Here is a 19,893-nt window from a genome sequence, read left to right on the forward strand (position 1 = left end):
TGAAAGAAGTGGGCCTGTGTGCAAATCATAATTTGGGCCTTAGTGACAGAAAAAGAAGTGTTGAACACCCTCCCTTCATTCTTTCCTCCCTCCCCTCCTTTCATTTCCTTCCTTCCTTCTTCCCTTCCTTCATTCCTTCCTTCCATCCTTCATTCCTTCCTTTCTTCATCCATTCCTTCCCTCCCTTTTCTTCCTTCCTTCCTTCCTTCCTTCCTTCCTTCCTTCCTTCCTTCCTTCCTTCCCTCTCCTTCCTTTCTTCCTTCCTTTCCCTCTCCTTCCTTTCTTCCTTCCTTTCCCTCTCCTTCCTTCCTTCCTTCTTCCTTCCTTCCTTCCTTCTTTCCTTTCCCTCTCCTTCCTTCCTTCCTTCCTTCCTTCCTTCCTTCTTTCCTTTCCCTCTCCTTCCTTCCTTCCTTTCTTCCTTCCTTTCTCCTTCCTTCCTTCTCTCCCTCTCCTTCCTTTCTTCCTTCCTTTCCCTCTCCTTCCTTTCTTCCTTCCTTTCCCTCTCCTTCCTTTCCTTTTCCCTCCCTCCCCTTCCTTCCTTTCCCTCCCTCCTCTCCTTCCTTTCTTCCTTCTTTCCTTCCCTCCCATCCTTCCTTCCTTCCCGTCCTCCTTCCTTTTCCTTCCATTTCTTCCCTCTCCTTCCTTTCCACTTTCCTTCCTTCCCTTCCCTTCCCTCCCTCTCCTTCCTTTTCTTTCCTTCTCTCTCTCTCCTTCCTTCCTTCCCTCCCTGTCCTTCCTCCCTTTCTTTCCTTCCCTACTTCCATTCCCTCACTCTCTTCCCTTCCCTCCCTCTCTTTCCTTTGTTCCCTTCCTATCTCTTCCCTTCTTTCCTTCCTTCCTTCCTTCCTTCCTTCCTTCCTTCCCTTCCCTTCCCTTCCCTTCCCTTCCCTTCCCTTCCCTCTTTCCTTCCCTTCCCTCTCTTTCCCTTCCCTCTCTTTCCTTCTTTCCTTCCTTTCCCTTCCCTCTCTTTCCTTCTTTCCTTCCTTTCCCTTCCCTCTCTTTCCTTCTTTTCCCTTCCTTCTCTTTCCTTCCTTTCCCTTCCTTCTCTTTCCTTCCTTTCCCTTCCCTCTCTTTCCTTCTTTCCTTCATTTCCCTTCCCTCTCTTTCCTTCCTTTCCCTTCCCTCTTTTTCCTTCCTTTCCCTTCCCTCTCTTTCCTTCCTTCCTTCCTCCCCCCCTTCCTTCTCTCCCTCCCTCCCTTCCCTCTCTTCCTTTCACCCCCCCCTCTTTTCCTTCCCTCTCTTCCTTCCCTCCCTCTCTTCCTTCCCTCTCTCTCTTCACTCCTTCTCTCCCTCCCTCCTTTTCTCCCTCCTTTCCTCTCTCCCTTCCTTCCATCTCGTACTTTCATTCCCCCTTCCTTCCCTCCCCCCTCTCTTTCTTTCCTTCCTCCTTATTCCTTTCTTCCTCCGTCCCTCCCTCCCCTCTTTCCCTCTCTTTCCTTCCTTTCCCCTCTCCCTCCTTTCCTTCCTTTCCCCTCTCCCTCCTTTCCTTCCCTCTTCTACCTTTCTTCATTCCCTCTCTTCCCCCTCCTTCCTTCCTTCCTTCCTCCCTCCTTCCTTCCTTCCTTCCGTCCTCCTTTCTTTTCTCCCATCCATCCTTTCCTTCCATTCCTTCCCTCTCCTTCCTTTCCACTTTCCTTCCTTCCCTTCCCTCCCTCTCCTTCCCTTTCTTTCCTTCTCTCTCCTTCCTCCCTTCCCTCCCTCTCCTTCCTCCCTTCCCTCCCTGGCCTTCCTCCCTTTCTTTCCTTCCTTACTTCCATTCCCTCACTCTCTTCCCTTCCCTTCATCTCTTTCCTTCGTTCCCTTCCTATCTCTTTCCTTCCTTCCTTCCTTCCTTCCTTCCTTCCTTCCTTCCCTTCCCTTCCCTTCCTTGCCTCTTTCCTTCCCTTCCCTCCCTTTCCCTTCCCTCTCTTTCCTTCTTTTCTTCCTTTCCCTTCCCTCTCTTTCCTTCCTTTCCCTTCCCTCTCTTTCCTTCTTTCCTTCCTTTCCCTTCCCTCTCTTCCCTTCTTTCCTTCCTTTCCCTTCCCTCTCTTTCCTTCTTTCCTTCCTTTCCTTTCCCTTCCCTCTCTTTCCTTCCTTTCCCTTCCCTCTCTTTCCTTCTTTCCTTCCTTTCCCTTCCCTCTCTTTCCTTCCTTCCTTCCTCCCCCCCTTCCTTCTCTCCCTCCCTCCCTTCCCTCTCTTCCTTTCACCCCCCCCCCTCTTTTCCTTCCCTCTCTTCCTTCCCTCCCTCTCTTCCTTCCTTCCCTCTCATCCTTCCTTCTCTCCCTCTCTTCCTTCCTTCTCTCTCTTCACTCCTTCTCTCCCTCCTTTTCTCCCTCCTTTCCTCTCTCCCTTCCTTCCCTCTCGTCCTTTCCTCCCCCCTTCCTTCCCTCCTCCCTCTCTTTCTTTCCTTCCTCCTTATTCCTTCCTCCGTCCCTCCCTCCCCTCTTTCCCTCTCTTTCCTTCCTTTCCCCTCTCCCTCCTTTCCTTCCTTTCCCCTCTCCCTCCTTTCCTTCCCTCTTCTACCTTTCTTCATTCCCTCTCTTCCCCCTCCTTCCTTCCTTCCTTCCTTCCTCCCTTCCTTCCTCCTTTTCTCCCATCCATCCTTCCCTTCCATCCTTCCTTCCCTTCTTCCCATCCATTCTTCCCTTCCTCCTTTCTTTCCTTCACGCTCCTTCCTTCCCATCCTTCCTTGTTTGCTTCCCTCCCTCCCTTCCTTCCTTCCTCCCTTCCTTCCAGTTTGTTGTGTGATATATTGCGGAAAAACCACCCTCCGCTTGAAGTGCCATTAAAAAATGAATGGCACACAAACTCGCGTGGTGCATTTTAACAGGATTGTAGCACAATTTAGAATTGAGGGTAAAGTTGTGATGATTATAAATCGCCAGATGTGAACGGGGCTAAAGCTGAATGCCAGGCAAATATCTGCAAAGACGGCTAAAACAGTAGTGCCATGTAGCCTGGATCAGGGCTCACTCCAGCCTGTGACTGGGCTAAGTTAAATTGTCTGTGTAAGCAAAACACATTTATTATTACAAGTAATTAATTAGTGCTAACAATTTACACAGCACTTTACATTCATATCAGTCCCTGTCAAGGAGATTACAGTCCAAGGTCCCTATCATACATACTAAGGCCAATTTAGACAGGACACCACTTCATCCCATATGCCATATTGTATTTACCCTTTTTTGCAGCACCTTATTCCATATGCATGTTGTATGTTCCCTATTCCTCGCCACTTGATTCATAGTGTCATTATGCTAAAGTGTAACTTTAGGCTGAGATTTAAAAATTAGTGAACCACCCCTGTACAGTAAGACACACAAGCGCAGCTCAGTGTACAAATTTGGCAATGCCTAATCTGACGCAGCTCCCACACATGCATAGGAGTGACCTCATCTCGGCCTGGCCAGTGACATCGGCTGGTGATCGAGACCCAGAAGCTAGTGGTCCGAAGGTTTGTTTTTATTTCTTCATCTACTGGACTGAACAAAAAAAAGCTAACAGGCTCCTCCATCCCCACAAACAAGGGGATGGAGGAATCCCGTCTGCTGGAAGATTGTATTCTGGCAGCTGTACCCAGCGCTGTCAGAACACGGATTAGCGGTGCACTTAATCAGAATGCCCCATTTTTCTCATTTAGCTTGTTCATTTAATGAGAAAAAGCTTTTATTACTATCTGTGATATCATCACTAGGCTTGTAGCTGCTGGGAGGAATGGGATGCATTACATTAATTTCTTTTGCCTAGGCAAGTACCCACCATTGTTATGCCAGTGCTATACCGCACTGCGCTATTTTAACTGGTAATTGTGTGGTCATGCAACACTGTACCCAAACAAAATTTATATCATCTCTTTTGGAAGTAGGCAGCGACGTATCTATATATTGCTTTGCGTACAGCAACCGTCTGTCCGAAGTAGATTGCGGACGGTCGTGAAGAGGTTAAGGAATAGCTGATATCCTTTTTATCATGTTATCTCTGATAATTGTAGTACCACCTCTAGGACAACAAGACATATCCATAATACTTTCCCTGTTATCATATGCTCCTTTTTGGAACTGCATAAAGCATTATCCATGTGAACACAAGTTAGGCAACACATAGTTGCCAAGTGTCCAGAATCTTGTAGGACAGTCCCAGGATTTTGGACACTGTCCTGAAGTGTCCATGTTTCTCTTGCTGCCCCACAGGACCCAAGACAAATTAGCACCAGAGCAGAGAGACAACAAGGTGCTGGGTGTTAGAACACTGTCCTTGTCCCAGTGATCTCTACCTGACTGTAGAACTATAGTCCTGGTCCAACATGCTGAGAAGAGAGTCAACAGCATGTGATCAGGTAAGGAAAGCCACTGCTCATCAATGAAAGTGGGATTGGGGGGGGGGGGTTATTTGTTACTGCCGCTGACTACCAGTGAAAGCAATAGGCCTCATTACATTCAAAGTGTCCCTCCTAAATATTTTCAGATGTTGGCAATTAGTTTATCTTGTTTGTAGAGTTAAGTTCTTGGTAGTTGTTCCTGAGGCAATTTGGAAGAGTGTGTGTAGAAGAAGCTAAATGGAGCTAGCATAGAATAATTGTTGTCTGGAAAGCATTTTGCATCTTAGCTTAAAGTGATACTAAAGTCTTGTTTTAAAAAACAAAAAAACAAAAAACAAAACACATCATACTTACCTGCTCTGTGCAGTGGTTTTGCACAGAGCAGCCCCGATCCATCTTCCCTGCCAGCGTGCCTGGCTCCTCCCTCCTGTCGGATGCTCCCATGACAAGCAGCTTGCTATGGAGGCACCTGAGCATGTGCAATCCTCCATTCACACACAGAGCCATGGCTTAGCCCCGCTTCTTCCCTCTCCAGATTGGCTCACTAGCTGTGACTGAAAGTAGCGGGAGACAATGGTGGGTCAAGATGGGGCTCAGATAAGTGTTGGGGGGGCTTCTACAGAAGGTGTTTTACCTTCATGAATAGAATGCATGAAAGTATAAAAACCATGAGCCTTTACAACCAGTTTAACGTTAGAGATACCCTTCAGCCAAACACAAACATTTTGTATTTACCCACTTGCCCTCCAGAAGGTTTTACCCCCTTTATGCCCAGGATCATTTTTGCACTGTACTTATTTAATTGACAATTCTAACAGTCTGATGTATTTAGTAAGAGGCAAGGTGAGTTTTTTGAAGTTGTAATTTTTTGTTTGCAGGATTAAGGGTGTGCAGGAGCGGTGCACTGCACACCCTTAACCCGCAGCAGACTGCATGATGTACAGTACATATATGTGATCCAGCTTGCCCGTGCCGCCCACCCGCAATAAATGCACTGTGGGTGGGCCGCAAGTGGCTAAAGGAAATCTGTCAAGACAGAAATATAGATGCTGCCATGTTTAACCATTTCAATACCGTGCAATTTTACACCTTCCTGCCCAGGCCAGTTTTCACGTTTCAATGCTCTCACACTTTGAATGACAATTGCGCGGTCATACAATGTTGTACCAAAACTAAAATTTTATCATTTTCTTCACACAACTAGAGCTTTCTTTTGGTGGTATTTAATCACCGCTGGGGTTTTTATTTTTTGCTAAATTAACAAAAAAAGACCAAAAAGTTTGAAAAAAAACACGTTTTTCTTTGTTTCTGTTATAAAAGTTTACAAATAAATAATTGTTCTTCATAAATTTAGGCCGAGATGTATTCTGCTACATGTCTTTGGTGAAAATAACCCAAATTAGGATGTATTTTTTAGTTTGTAGGAAAGTTATAGAGTTCACAAACTATGGTATAGATCTGAATATTGATCAATCCTGAAGTACTGACGGCCAATCTAATTTCTTGAGGTCCAAGAATGTCAGAATAGTACAGATATCCCCAAATGACCCCTTTTTGCAGAGTAGACAGTCCGACGTACTTCATAAGAGGAATGGCGAGTTTTTTGAAGTTGTATTTTTTTTGTCATAATTTTTTGGAAAATTAAAAAATTAAAAAAATTATTTTCACAATTTTTTTTTTACATACTGTCACCAGTGCAGTACAGCGTCATCATATAACTGGCATGGCGGTGAACAGGGACACTGACTGGTGACAGTATAAAAAAAAAATATATATATATATTTTTTATTTTTTTTTTATTTTTTTATTATTTTTAATTTTTTATTACATTTTTTAAAAAAAAATTTAATATTTTTTTTCATATTTTACTATGACCAAAGTAGTACAATGTTACCATAGTAACATTGTACTACTTTGGGGAAGTGATCAGTATTTTTTTATTTATTTTTTTTTACACAATTTTCTTATAGCAAAGATTTACTTTGCTATAAGCAAGCATTTACCAGAATGAAATCGATTCATTCAGTTTTTTTTTTTGTGCTTAACTGTGATTTGGTCACAGCTAATCACATGACATGTGCATGTGACCTGCTGTGACCATTCACAGCTAGGCACTAGTATACAATGGATGGCATGAATGAAGCCATCCATTGTATACAACTGTCATGTGACCTGCTGTGATTGGTCACAGCAGGTCACATGGTACCAGCAACGGGAGCCAGTACTCGGATCTGTCATCGGCCGTGTCCGAGGTACACGGCCGGTGACAGATCGCGCTGCTGCGCCGCTCTGCAGTTGCGCGAACTGAGCATGTGCGGGAGCACGCCAAATGGCGTGCACCCGGCATGCAGAAGCACTTTTGCTGCCGCCAAACGGCCATTGGCCGGGCGGCAAATGGTTAAAGAGGAACTTTACCCATGACAACCTGATAAAAAAAATAATGTTCTTTAGCAAGAAACATACATTCCACAATAATTGTGCTACCAAAATTGATGTGTGCTGTAAATTGCCTCCAGAATTGTTCCTCTTCCTTCTTGCTGGAGGCTGCCATTTTGCTGAAGCCCAGAGCCCTGAACAGCAGTAAATCTGTAGACTGTCATCCAATCAGCCTCTACAAATTTGGCACAGTGCCTAAAAATAGAGAGCAACTGAGCATGTGTAGAGCAGGGTGGGACAGTGTATTACTGGATTTTTAAAAGTCAATTATTTTTATTGTTTTATATATCTATAATCTAGCAGGACTTAATTTTCTGACTACAGTTCCACTTTAACTTGTTTTGAAGGTACAGCAGGTAAAATTAGTATTGAACATGTCACCCTTTTTCTCAGTAAATATATTTCTAAAAAGGTGCTATTGACAACCCATGCAATCTATACATACAAAGAAACCAAAACAAATAAGTTTAAAAATAAAGTTAGGTGTAATAAAATGGAATGGCACAGGGAAAAAGTATTGAACAAGCTAACTGAAATTTGTTTAATACTTTGTACAAAATCCTTTGTTGGTAATGATAGCTTCAAGACACGTCCTGTATGGAGAAACTAGTTGCATGCATTGCTCAGATGTGAGTTTTAAAGTGATACCAAAGTCTTGTTTTTTTTTTTTCTTAAAAATAACAAACATGTCATGCTTACCTGCTCTGTGCAGTGGTTTTGAACAGAGCAGCCCTGATCTTCCTCCCCTGCCAGCACTCCTGACCCCTCACTCCTGTCGGGTTCCCTCATAGCAAACAGCTTGCTATGGGGGCACCCGAGCAGGTGTGTTCTCAAACTGTGGCTCATGTCCATTCACACACAGAGCCGCAGCTCAGCTCCACCCCCTCCCTCTCTTGATTGCTCACTGGCTGTGATTGACAGAATCAGGAGCCACTGGCTCCCTCTGCTGCCTCAGCCAATCAGGAGTAGGGGTCCCCGAGGCTCTCGTGGACTTCGCTGGATCAAGAGGAGGCTCGGGTAAGTGTTGGGGGGCTGCTACACACGGAAGGTTTTTTACTTTCATGCATTGAAGGTAAAAAACCTTGATACTTTAGAACCACTTTAAGAAAGTGGTGAAGCTCTATTGACTTCCATCATATAATCAGTGCAAGCAAAAATGCTGTGTTTTTTTTCTTTGGACGTGATTGGGTATTCTTTGCATAGTGAAATTTGGGCAACTACCCTTGCAAAGCGAACAACCTATTTTCCTTTCGTAAATCAACCATAGTGTTTCCTGGGAATGCTACAGGTCACACTTTAGGCCATCTTAATCGTATTGGTGCACATGAATAGCATACAACATTTTTTAATATATGCATGCAAATAAATCACTGCTAGCTTTGTAATTGTGCTATTTCAGGGATGTTATCAATGCGTCGGGGCCCATGGCAGCAACTGCATCTTGCAGAATCTCAGAAATTCATTCTTCTCGACTTTAAAGTAGAACTAAACTACATCTGAGCACCACAAACCAAAAACGCTATTCGATTTACTTTTAATATTCAAAGCAAACTCCCCATCCATCCATGTCTCTATGCTTTATTTTGTTGAGAAATCAATTTGAAAAGCACCCCCTTAAATTTCTGGCCGTGCCCGTTTGATGATGATTGATACAGCATTTACATCCTGGAGTCCATCTGCCCTTAGCTCAGGCATTCAGACTGCAGGGTGTGCTTTCCTGAGAAAACCCCTCCTGAAGGCTCGTGGGATATATAACATTGTTTGCTTAGGCCTGGAACCCAAGAAAGGAACTGAAGAAATGCAAAAAAAAGTTTAAAAAAAGTAAATATGATATACTTTCCTATCTATTTACTAATGATAGTAGACTAAGGAATAAAAAAATAGTCAATGTTGATTGAGAGAGTGAAGTTCTGCTTCAACCTTGAAACAGTGCTTGTTTCTGTAGTAGTATTATATACACATGTATTTATATGGGACATGGAACCTTAAGGCCTCTTGCACACGGTACTGATGTTTGAGCATCAGCATTTGTGGATGTAATTTCAGACTTTTGTGCGTATTTGCACTTATTTATGTGCGTATATGCATTCACGTACACAATACATTTTTATGCAGAATCCATTAACATTCATGCTCATATGGACGTATTTGCGTGCATATGCAAGTACTGGTGCAAAATACTGATTGGGAACACAGATTTTCCTTTTTTTTTTTTTTACTCAAGTATACACAGTGCTTGTTTACTTAACTGTGGGTACAGGTGCATTGTAAACAATGGACTGCATTTTAGATCAGTAACCCCCCCCAAAAAAAATAAAAACAAAAACGCTTTACTGAGCTTTTACAATCTGCAGTGTGCTAGAGAACTAAAGATTTTTTTCACTTGTGGTGCTCCACAGTTATATCCATTCCACCCAAAATTTTATAGTAGGATTAAATAATATCAACTATATTAGTCAAATAACTATCCAATTTTCTTTGGAGGGTTATATGCAAGCTACTTTTATGTGATATACCGTATCTTTCTAATTTACTATCTATGCATGTTTATATACCGTTGCTTTAGGGACATTCTAAAAAGTATCATTTACGTCATGAACACTCCACAGGCATCACTTCACAAATCATTGAAAGTTTTGCTGTGCATAATCCAAAGAAAGAATGTTTACATAAGACATCTATTAAGGAATTTTAAGGCATACAGACATTTTATCTAATATCTATATTTTATGAATAAATGTATTTTGTGCGCACTTTTCACAGCAGCTCTAATAAATGTCATAAAAGTAATGGATGGTTTGGTGGTTGATGGGTAAGTGGGTATGAGTCATGGTACTGTCTAAAACTTAAACAACCAAATTTAGTCATGACTTCTGTCCTCGTCATCTATTTAGGCAACTTAAAATTTTTCAGATAACAGTGAAAAAAAGGGTAATCTGTGTTTGTGGCAGACCTACACCATGCATTCACTTATCTGCTGGGGAATGGCAATCTTTGTGCTTTAAGGACTACCTATAGGTTATTAAACATAAAATATTAAATGATCTTTTTTTCATCATTTAGGTTTAAGCACCTCTAACTAAATACAAAAGCACATTATATATGGGAACAATTAGCATAACAATTACCATAACAAATAAAGGTAAGGATGAGCAGTAACACATACCAATGATATATCAATAATTTGTTCACATTTATAAAGTAAAAGGTAGAGTAAGGGAAGGTCATAACCCCTGTTTTTTTCTATAGGAATAAACAAATAATGCATGAACCAAACAGCACTGATGGGCACTGATAGGCAGCACTAGTGAGGTGGCACGGATAGGCAGCACTGATAGGCAGGGATGAGCAGTAACACATACAAATGATATATCAATAATTTGTTCACATTTATAAAGTAAAAGGTAGAGTAAGGGAATGGCATAACCCCTGTTTTTTTCTATAGGCATAAACAAATAATGCATGAACCAAACAGCACTGATGGGCACTGATTGGCACTGATAGGCAGCACTAGTGAGGTGGCACAGATAGGCAGCACTGATGAGGTGGCACGGATAGGCTGTACAGATGGGCGGCACAGATGGGTGGCACTGACGGGCGTCACTGCTGGGCACTGACGGGTGGCACTGCTGGGCACTGACAGGTGGCACTGATAAGCGGCACTGCTGGGCACAGGTGGGTGGCACTGCTGGGCACTGATCATCAGGGCACTGATCATCAGTGCCCTGATGATCGGTGCTGATCCCTCCTCTGACAACTGCCGGTTCTCAGCAGTACTTTCCTTATGCTATCACAGTGTGAGCAAATTGCAGCCGATAAACCGGCAAATGCATTTCCTGGTGATCAGTGTGTCATTGGACATGGGTGATCACATGGTAAAAGGCTGCTGTGATTGGCCTTTTACCACATCACGTGATCAACAGTGTCCGTAGGACACAGCGATCACAGAGATCGCCAGTGTGTGTGGCCTCCAAGGGCGCACAGGAAAGCGCCTTCTGGGAGGACGTCATATGATGCCCTGTCAGAACTGGCCAGCCGCTGTGAAGCTGTCATTCGGCTATCTGTGGTCGGCAAGTGTACATTACTGTTATAGTGTAGATGCATTTCTCATACTTGTCTCCAATCTACAGTAGTTATTTAAAATAATTCATAAAAAAAACACAAAAAACACAGAACCCATTTACCCCCTCATGTTCTGGTACATTAGGACATTCATATGAATGGGCTGCCATTGCTCCTAAATGCATGCAGGACAGGTGTGGAGGTACACTGCCTTAATACAATGGCATGCTACTGAAATAAATGGCACTGCAATGCAAAGCATGAATGGGGTGTTGCAGCAATGCAGCAGGTAGGTGTAAATGGGGCCTCAAGTTCACTCTGCCAGGCTCAGAACTGTCTTAGAAATCCTCAAACCCAGATGTCTTCTTACATGGGACCAGTATAGTCGCCCCTGTAAATTAACACCAAACCTACAATACATGTTCTGTTATTTCATATAGGGGGAGATGAAAAGACATCTGTTCCTTCAGAGGAGCACAGATATTGCTCTATGCCATTAGCATAGCCACTTATTCTAGGGAATGAAAACGCAGTACTAAAGTGGGACTAAGAACCATTTTGTGCCATCTGTGTTCCATTGGGGATATTCCCCTTCACTTCCTGTCCAATAGACAAAAACAGGAAGTGAGAGGAAATCCCTTCAAAATGAGGAAATCCCTGGTTGTCACCAGGGTCACAGGATTAGTGTCCCTGTGAAAGATTTCCCCTCTATTCCTGTTCTGGTGATAACCCACAATTTGGGATTTTCTTTCACTTTTACTCTCAGTGATAATGGAAAACAGGACAAAGAGTGGGTGAATCTCCCTAATGGGGGGGGACACAGACAATTAAAACCTGACAGGTGTTCTAATTCCTCTCCACTCTGTCCAAAACAAAAAAAAAAGGGAAGGTTTTACCTTTAGTTATGCATAAACGTATAGTGTTTTTTCAGTGCTTTCCTTAACAACATTTTTGATGTGACTTTAATCACCTGCCACAATACAGTTACTGTGACTGTTACTGGTAACCTGGTATCATGTGATTGCCATAATTGGTCATAAAGATCACATGATAACAATGTAAACAACCTGTCATGAATGGCTTCACTTACTTTTTTGATCTCTGATTGGTCCACAGCAATCACTTGTTTCCTGGTTCCCTGTACCATGTGATCACAACCATAAGCAAGCTGTTTATTCATGACAGCTAAAACTATTGCTTATACAGTGATCTTAATTGTATAACCAATAACAGTGTAAAAAAAGAAAATCTCTACTCATCCCCCTCCCCCCATAGCAGTACAGTGACACTGAGCTACTCTTGACAACAGGATGTTAAAAAAAAATAGAACAAAAAAAAAGTGTTCAAAAAAAAAAAGTTTTTTTTTTCTTTTAACATACTGTCATCAGTCAGTATCCTTGATCACCGCCACTGCAGTCAAATGATGATGCTGTACTGCACTGGGAAAAAAACTAATTTTATTAATTATTTTTCAAAAAATTACAAGCTTTAAAAAAACTTCCCATGCCTTCTTACTGTCCTGGAATTTTAAGGGCCTCAAGAAAGGAGATAGGCAGTCAGCACATCAGAACTGATTATTTTTCAGATTTATTACACATAGTTTGTAGATTCTATAACTTTCACACAAACCAGTACACTTAATGAATTTCTTTTTACCAGAGACATGTAGCAGAATACATTTTGGCCTAAATGTATTAAAAAAATGGATTTTTTAATTGGATATGTTTTATAGTAGTAGAAAATATTTTTTTTCCAAATTTTTTGGTCTTTTTTCATTTGTATACTAAAAAATTAAAAACCCAGTGGTGATCAAATACCACCAAATGAAATCTCTACTTGTGTGAAAAAAAATGATATACATTTCTCTGTAATGTTACATGACCGCCAATTGCCAGTTAAAGTAGCAGAGTGCCGAATAGCAAAAAATGGCCTGGTCATGAAGTGGGTAAAATTTGTACATGCTTGTTGTTGCATAATTTTCCTTTTATATTAAAGAGAAACTGCCCAAAAAAAATTGGGGGTCCCAGGAGCTTTTTACTATAATGTGAAAGTATGCACATCATATTTGCACATTATGGTGCACAGGGGTGGACTGACAACTCATGGGGCCCCCCGGCAATGGGAGATCATGGGGCCCCTGTGTCCTTGCCCAAACTCAAAAAAGCCTATGAAAAAGGTACCAGGGGCATCTCATGGGGCCCCCTACTTACCCCGGGCCCTCGGGCAGTGCAGTGCCGTGCCCGAGTTTCCAAATGGTCTTTAGCAGAAGAGCCATGTCATAAAAAAAAAAGTCTATCAGTCTTGACTCTTTAACTGCTTGCAGACCGCCCTATAGCAGAAATACTACTACAGGGCGGCACGGGTGTGCAAAGTCACGTATACAGTCTCTCATAGTTGAGTGCAAACCTCCTTCCATCAGCAAGGGCATTGAAGATGAAACGTGGCTGGGTCTTCCAACATGACAATGATCCCAAACATACCGCCTGGGCAACGAAGGAGTGGCTTCGTAAGAAGCATTTCAAGGTCCTGGAGTGGCCTAGCCAGTCTCCAGATCTCAACCCCATAGAAAACCTTTGGAGGGAGTTGAAAGTCCGTGTTGCCCAGCGACAGTCCCATAACATCACTGCTCTAGAAGAGATCTGCATGGAGGAATGGACCAACATACCAGCAACAGTGTGTGCCAACGTTGTGAAGACTTACAGGAAACGTTTGACCTCTGTCATTGCCAACAAAGGATATATAACAAAGTATTGAGATGAAGTTTTGATATTGACCAAATACTTATTTTCCACCATAATTTGCAAATAAATTCTTTCCAAATCATGTGATTGTCTGGATTTTTTTTTTCATTTCTCTCTCATAGTTGAGGTCTACCTATGATGCCAATTACAGGCCTCTCTCATCTTTTTAAGTGGGAGAACTTGCACAATTGGTGGCTGACTAAATACTTTTTTGCCCCACTGTATGATTTTGCATTTCCGGGTAGGGGGCGCTTCCTTCCCGCACATTCATGGCCGCGGCTGATTTCCGATGATCACAGATGGGGAGGAAGACTGTTTTGTTTACTAACAGTTCTCCTCCCTGTCAGCTCGGGCACACTGCTGTGGATGGCTGTGCACAGCACAGCCATCCACAGCAGTTTGCTTACAATGAAGCACCAACACACTGCCCCATAGTAAAACACTCCCTGCACATAGTTAACCTTTTGATCACCCCTCATGTTAACCCCTTCCTCCCCATTGTCAGTGCTTTTTTTTTTAGCACTGATCACTGTATTGGTGTCACTGGGGATGTCAGTGACACCAAGTCAATTCCCCCCAGTGTTAGAATGCCCGCCGCAGTCCTGCTATAAGTTGCTGATTGCCGCCATTACTAGTTCAAAACATTTTTTTTTAAATTTCAGTATCTATACCACCATTTGTAAACGCTATAACTTTCATGTAAAACAATTAATTTACACGTATTGGGATTTTTTCTTTTAGCAAAGACATGTAGCAGAATACATTTTGGCCTAAATTTATGATGAAATTTGATTTTTTAATTTTATTACTGAACATGTTTAATAGCAAAAAGTCAAAAATATTGTTTTTTTCTCAAGTGTTTTTTTTTCATAGAGAAAAAAAAACAAAAAAAAAACGCACAGGCGATAAAATACCAGTCAAAGAAAGCTCAATTTGTGGGAAAAAAGGACGTAAATTTCATTTAGGTGCAGCGTTGCATGACCGCGCAATTGTCAGCGCCGTAACACAAAACATGGCCTGGTCAGGAAGGGGGGTAAATCCTCAGGAGGGCAAGTGGTTAAAGTGCCTCTCCAGTCTTACAACAGATACTTTTTAGCATGTTTGCTGTGTGTCATTAGTTATTACCAGCCTATGCACAGTTCTTGTTTCTAACATGCTATTCTGGTCAGGTCTATTGTTATTATTATCAGTGGATGTCATAAGTGATCTGATGACTCATGAAGTTCTTATATTGACTGTAATCACTGTAAATATCAGGGTTGCATAGTGCAAAATAGTTCAGTTAACAGCAATATAGGAGACAGGCAGTACATGCAGGGAGATCTGACTTTTATTACATAAAGGAAATGCACATGATAGCAGATCTGGCCATATGTACAGTATACAGTTCATGGTATGTCCATACCATTTTAGGCCTGGAAACACAAACAGCAAAAATTTCAATAATTTTTAGCTCCTAAGGCCCAAGTTTGAGCTGCGTCTGCACTACAAGGGTTAATAGCTCATTTTGTCTAGGGAAGAGAAGAACATTTCTCATCCAATGCAGGGCTATAGACCCTGCTTTTGCCATGATTATTTCATGGCCCTAGAATGCTGAAATGCCTGGTAGAAGAAGATGTTTGAACCTGTCTAGCTACAGAATAGAGTGAAGCATTGCGTAAGTGTAAATTCTTTTTTTTGTTCCCCTAGACCAGGGGTCTCCAGGCTTTCTAAGCAAAGGGCCAGTTTATTGTCCTTCAGGCTGTAGGGGGGGTCATACTGTGGCCAGTGCGAGTAAAAAATGCCCCCGTCAGTGCCCATTCATTGGTTTTAATGGGGGAAACAGTACACCATTGTTGGTATCAACATGAAGAATAGTGCCCCATTAATGGTGTCCGTAGGGTGATTGGTGCCCCATCATTGGTGTCATTTGAGAGAATAGTGCCCCAAGCACCAGATAAAGGCAAGTTAAGGGCCACATTCGGAGACCACTGCCCTAGACCAAAATGAGCAATTAACTCTTGCAGTGCATGCATAGGTCCACTGCCAGGGGATAATTTTTCTAGTTGTCCAAAGTTGGCCTTTAAGCAAGTGAACCAAAACAGCGTTGCTCCTCTACCTAGTTTATATACATTCAACAGGCTGTCGTGTTATCAAAACTTTCTCGGAAACAGAAGTTGCCGATAGCTGAATGGGTAGCACAAGAAAATCCTAAAAAATTGCAGATAGTCTTCGGTTCTTTGTCTTTGAAGGATCCTCTGGACCGCTGTAGGTACTGTAGACTTGTTTCTAGCTCACCCTTGCTGAAGATCAGAGTATGTGAGTATGCACACCTACAAGATTTGCGCATGAACTTTAACGGCATCCCAGTCTTAGTCCGTAGAGTTCAATAATTGAGTTGGCCCACCCTTTGCAGCTATAACAGCTTTATCTCTTCTGGGAAGGTTGTCCACAAGGTTTAGGAGTGTGTCTATGGGATGGTTTGACCATTCTTCCAGAAGCGCATTTGTGAGGTCAGGCACTGATGTCGGATGAGAAGTCCTGGCTCACAGTATCCACTCTAATTCATCCCAAAGGTATTCTATCGGGTTGAGGTCAGTACAGGTCAACCTCTGAAAAACAACCGCACACCATAATCCCCCCTTCACCAAATTTTACACTTGGAACAATGCAGTCAGTCAAGTACTGTTTTCCTGTTTCCGACATGTCCATCGGATTGCCAGACAGAGAAGTGTGATTCGTCACTCCAGAGACCACGTCTCCACTGCTCTAGATGCCAGTGGTGGCGTGCTTTACACCACTGCATCTGACGCTATGTATTGCACTTGGTGATGTAAGGCTTGGATGCAGCTGCTCGGCCATGGAAACCCATTCCATAAAGCTCTCTACACACTGTTGTGCTAATCTGAAAGCCACACAAAGTTTGGAGGTCTTTAGCTATTGACTCTGCAGACAGCTGGCAACATCTGAGCATTGTGCGCTTCAACATGCGCTGACCCTGCTCTGTCATTGTACGTGTCCTACCACTACGTGGCTGAGTTGCTGTTGTTCCCAGTTGCTTCCACATTGTTATAATACCACTAACAGGTGACCATGAAATATCTAGTAGCAAGGAAAGTTCACAGATGGACTTATTGCACAGGTGGCAATTTATCACGGTACCACGCTTGAATTCACTGAACTCCAGAGAGCGACCCATTCTTGCACAAATTTTTGTAGAAGCAGTCTGCTCGCCTAGGTGCTTGATGGTATACACCTGTGGCCATGGAAGGGATTGGAACTTCTGAATCCAATAATTTGGAGGGGTGTCCCAATACTTTTGGCAATACAGTGTATATACTGAAAATGTATTCTTACAAAGGGGTTTACCAGTCCTTAGTTCTGAAATGGGAACTGGTGGAGCTGCCAAGGAACCTAAAGATTTCATAAAAAGTGTCAAGATCAATGAAAACTGTGAAGGCTATATACAAATTTTTGTTATATGATTGAATATGTAAAAGGAGCTAGGGCATTATTAAAGTACAATCGTTTTCAAGAAACTATTGTGTGCTCGATGTCCTATAGACACAGTTGCCAATTTAAATAAATGATATTCTAAAACAGAGAACTATTATTTGGATAAAATCTTTGGGGAGCAGCCAAAAGGATTAAAGCAAACCTATAGCATGTTAGTGAGTGTGTGCGTTGAAACTGATTTACTAAATTTTGGAGTGAGGTTAAGTGAGGAGACATGCATCTGGGGTCAAATATTTAGTAAAGTGGCCCAGATTTCATTCACCTCACTTTCCACTTTCAAGTCCTTTAAAAAATGTGAATTTGATTTTTCTTAATGTGTTTTTTTTTAGCTGAACACATTAAGCACAGCAAATTAAACATTCCCCAGTAAACTGTTAACATTTTTATGTGACAAAAAAACAACAGCTTAATGTGGTTCAGTGGCGCAAAATATCATGTAGTAAATAAAACAATCAAACTAAATATCGAAATATAACTTTTGATGTGAAAAAGTCCTAAATAAAGTCCCAGAAAAATCTTCAAATTCTCCAATAAGGATCATCACGTGCACAATATAAATGTCCCCCCTTTCAGGTGTACACTCACCAAATGAATTTGCCCCCCACTTTCATGGTTGGCCAAATCGCTTAAAGAAAACAATCACCATCACCCTTACACCAAGATGTCACTCTCTTCAAGATGCACAGGTATCATTCCATGGATTGGTTGGTAATGGATCTACAGGCATTGAAAATGGTCACAACCTCACTTCTTCCTCCTCTGTAATTACCTCTCAAGTTAGGGAAAAGAGACAAAAGAGAAACCCAAATGGTGTACAAAATTGATTTCTTTATTGGCCCAAATAGATAGCCACCTACAAGAATAAAAAGAATAACAAGCTCAAAAATGCTGCAGATAGTGAAACCGCAGTGCTCTCACCACCGCCATGTAACACAAAATGGCGCCAATCACGTCACTTCCGCTTATGTCACTTCCAGTTGCCACACAGTCCCGCAATGACGCATTTCATCACTTCTGACTTCTTCATAGGGCTCTTAAAATTCTTACTCCAGCACTTGCAATTCGCAACTTTCAGTGCTGCTGGCCTCTGCTCTCTCAATCCTACCTCCCTGAACTCCTGGCCTTCACAAGAAAGAGTTAACAGTGGACAGTGCAGTCTCCAGCCAGTCTGTTAGCTAGGGGTGGGGCAGGGGAATGCCTTGTCCTCCTAGGCCAAAGTTTCTCAAACGGTTCCTCCAGAGGATCCTAGGGGTTATCTGCAAGGAGGGCATGCTTTCCATTGACTACAAGTGAATAGAGCACGGTTCCTAGTAGCCATCATGCTAATGTACCATGAGCTGTAGATATAGTAAATATTAGCAGTGGTTCCTTGAGACTGTAAAGTTATTTCAAAGGTTCCTTCATGGTTAAAGTTCAGAAAGGTTGTCCTAGGCTTTGGGGCTGTGTGATTCTATTGATGCACAGAGTGTAGGGATATGCAAATTTAGTCCCTGCATGCAAGGGTGGCTCCATAGGATGAAACAAAAAGAACTACCCTGAAACAGGAATCATTGGGCAGCAGTTATGACCCCATCTTATACCTGAACATAGGCATGGAATAAACAATAAAGATGCTGCATACTCAGTAAATTATTAAATCAATTACTGAAAGCACTTATAAAACTGAGGGTAACTCTTTAATTGCAAGTGTTCTAGTTATTTTTTACTGTAAAAAGATAAAAAGGTGACCACAGCATAGACATGGTAACTGGAAAAATCTGACCACCATGCAATTATTCTTTATAATACTGGCATAAACAAGCATTCTGGTAACAACTGAGCAGGCCTGTTTGGTCTCTGAACGGACTGCGCAGATGCCAATATTTCCTTAAAGGAACAAAAGCAATTGGAAAAATACAGCCTTGTCAATGACTTGTTTCTTCAGGGTTGGTCATCCAGGACAGGTCTGCAGATGTCATGAAATGCCTTCAGTTGAGGCAAACTATTGTCTTCCAGTTTGGCCATGATCTTCTAGATCAGGCAATGATCACAATATGTGAGTTTGGGACCTTAGATTGTACACCCTTGAGGGTTAGGGACTGATGTGAATGTACAATATATATGCAAAGCGCTGCGTAAATGGATGGTGCTATATAAGTACCTGAAATAAATAAATAATAAATATCTATATGTCTATGGACATCTTAGTGCAGTGGTCTCCAAACTACGGCCCAGGGGGCCAGATGCGGCTCTTTGCTTGACTCTATCCAGCCCTTGGGACACTATTCCTTCAACTGACACCAGTGATGAGGCACCATTCCTCCCACTGACACCATTAGTGGGGCACTATTCCTCCCACTGCCACCATCAGTGGGGCACTATTCCTCCTGCTAAGACCAATGATGGGGCACTACTCCTCCCACTGACATTGTCGATGAGGCACTATTCCTCTCATTGATACCAACCATGGGGCACGATGTGAACCAGGCCTAAAATGCATTGAAAATGCAGCAAATATGTATACATGTTGTGTTTTGCTTTTTTAATTTGCTCAGCAACAAGTTGGACAAAGAAAAAAAAAAGTGCAAAATGCATAAAAAAACTTGGCCAAAAGGCAAAATGCACTGCAAAAACGGACAAAACGCAAACTGCACTGTTGTGAACCAGGCCTAAAATGCATTGAAAACACAGCAAAAACGCATGTGTTGCAGTGTTTTTAATCTGCCTGGCAACAAGTTGGCCAACGAGAAACATTTTTTCTTAAAAGCGTCAAAAACAAGTTTTGAAAAAAAACCCCACAAAACGCACTGGAAATTGGACAAAACGCAAACTGCATTGGTGTGAACCAGGCCTGGAATGCATTCAAAACATAGCAAAAAC

At 42.2% G+C, this 19,893-nt stretch overlaps 1 protein-coding gene and 1 non-coding gene across 3 annotated transcripts in view; one reads left to right on the forward strand and one right to left on the reverse strand.

The window, feature by feature from the left end:
- The window catches only part of TMOD1 (tropomodulin 1), a 119,304-nt gene that overhangs the window by 2,120 nt on the left and 97,291 nt on the right, over positions 1-19,893 (forward strand). The window lies entirely within an intron of this gene.
- LOC149446271 (small nucleolar RNA SNORA29) lies at positions 11,212-11,346 on the reverse strand. Its single transcript, XR_016306224.1, has one exon. It is a non-coding gene; the product is annotated as a small nucleolar RNA SNORA29 (small nucleolar RNA).

This window comes from Staurois parvus, unplaced genomic scaffold (genome assembly GCF_062004578.1).
Source record: "Staurois parvus isolate SC_StPar_1 unplaced genomic scaffold, SC_StPar_1.0 ptg000692l, whole genome shotgun sequence".
Classification (NCBI taxonomy): domain Eukaryota; kingdom Metazoa; phylum Chordata; class Amphibia; order Anura; family Ranidae; genus Staurois; species Staurois parvus.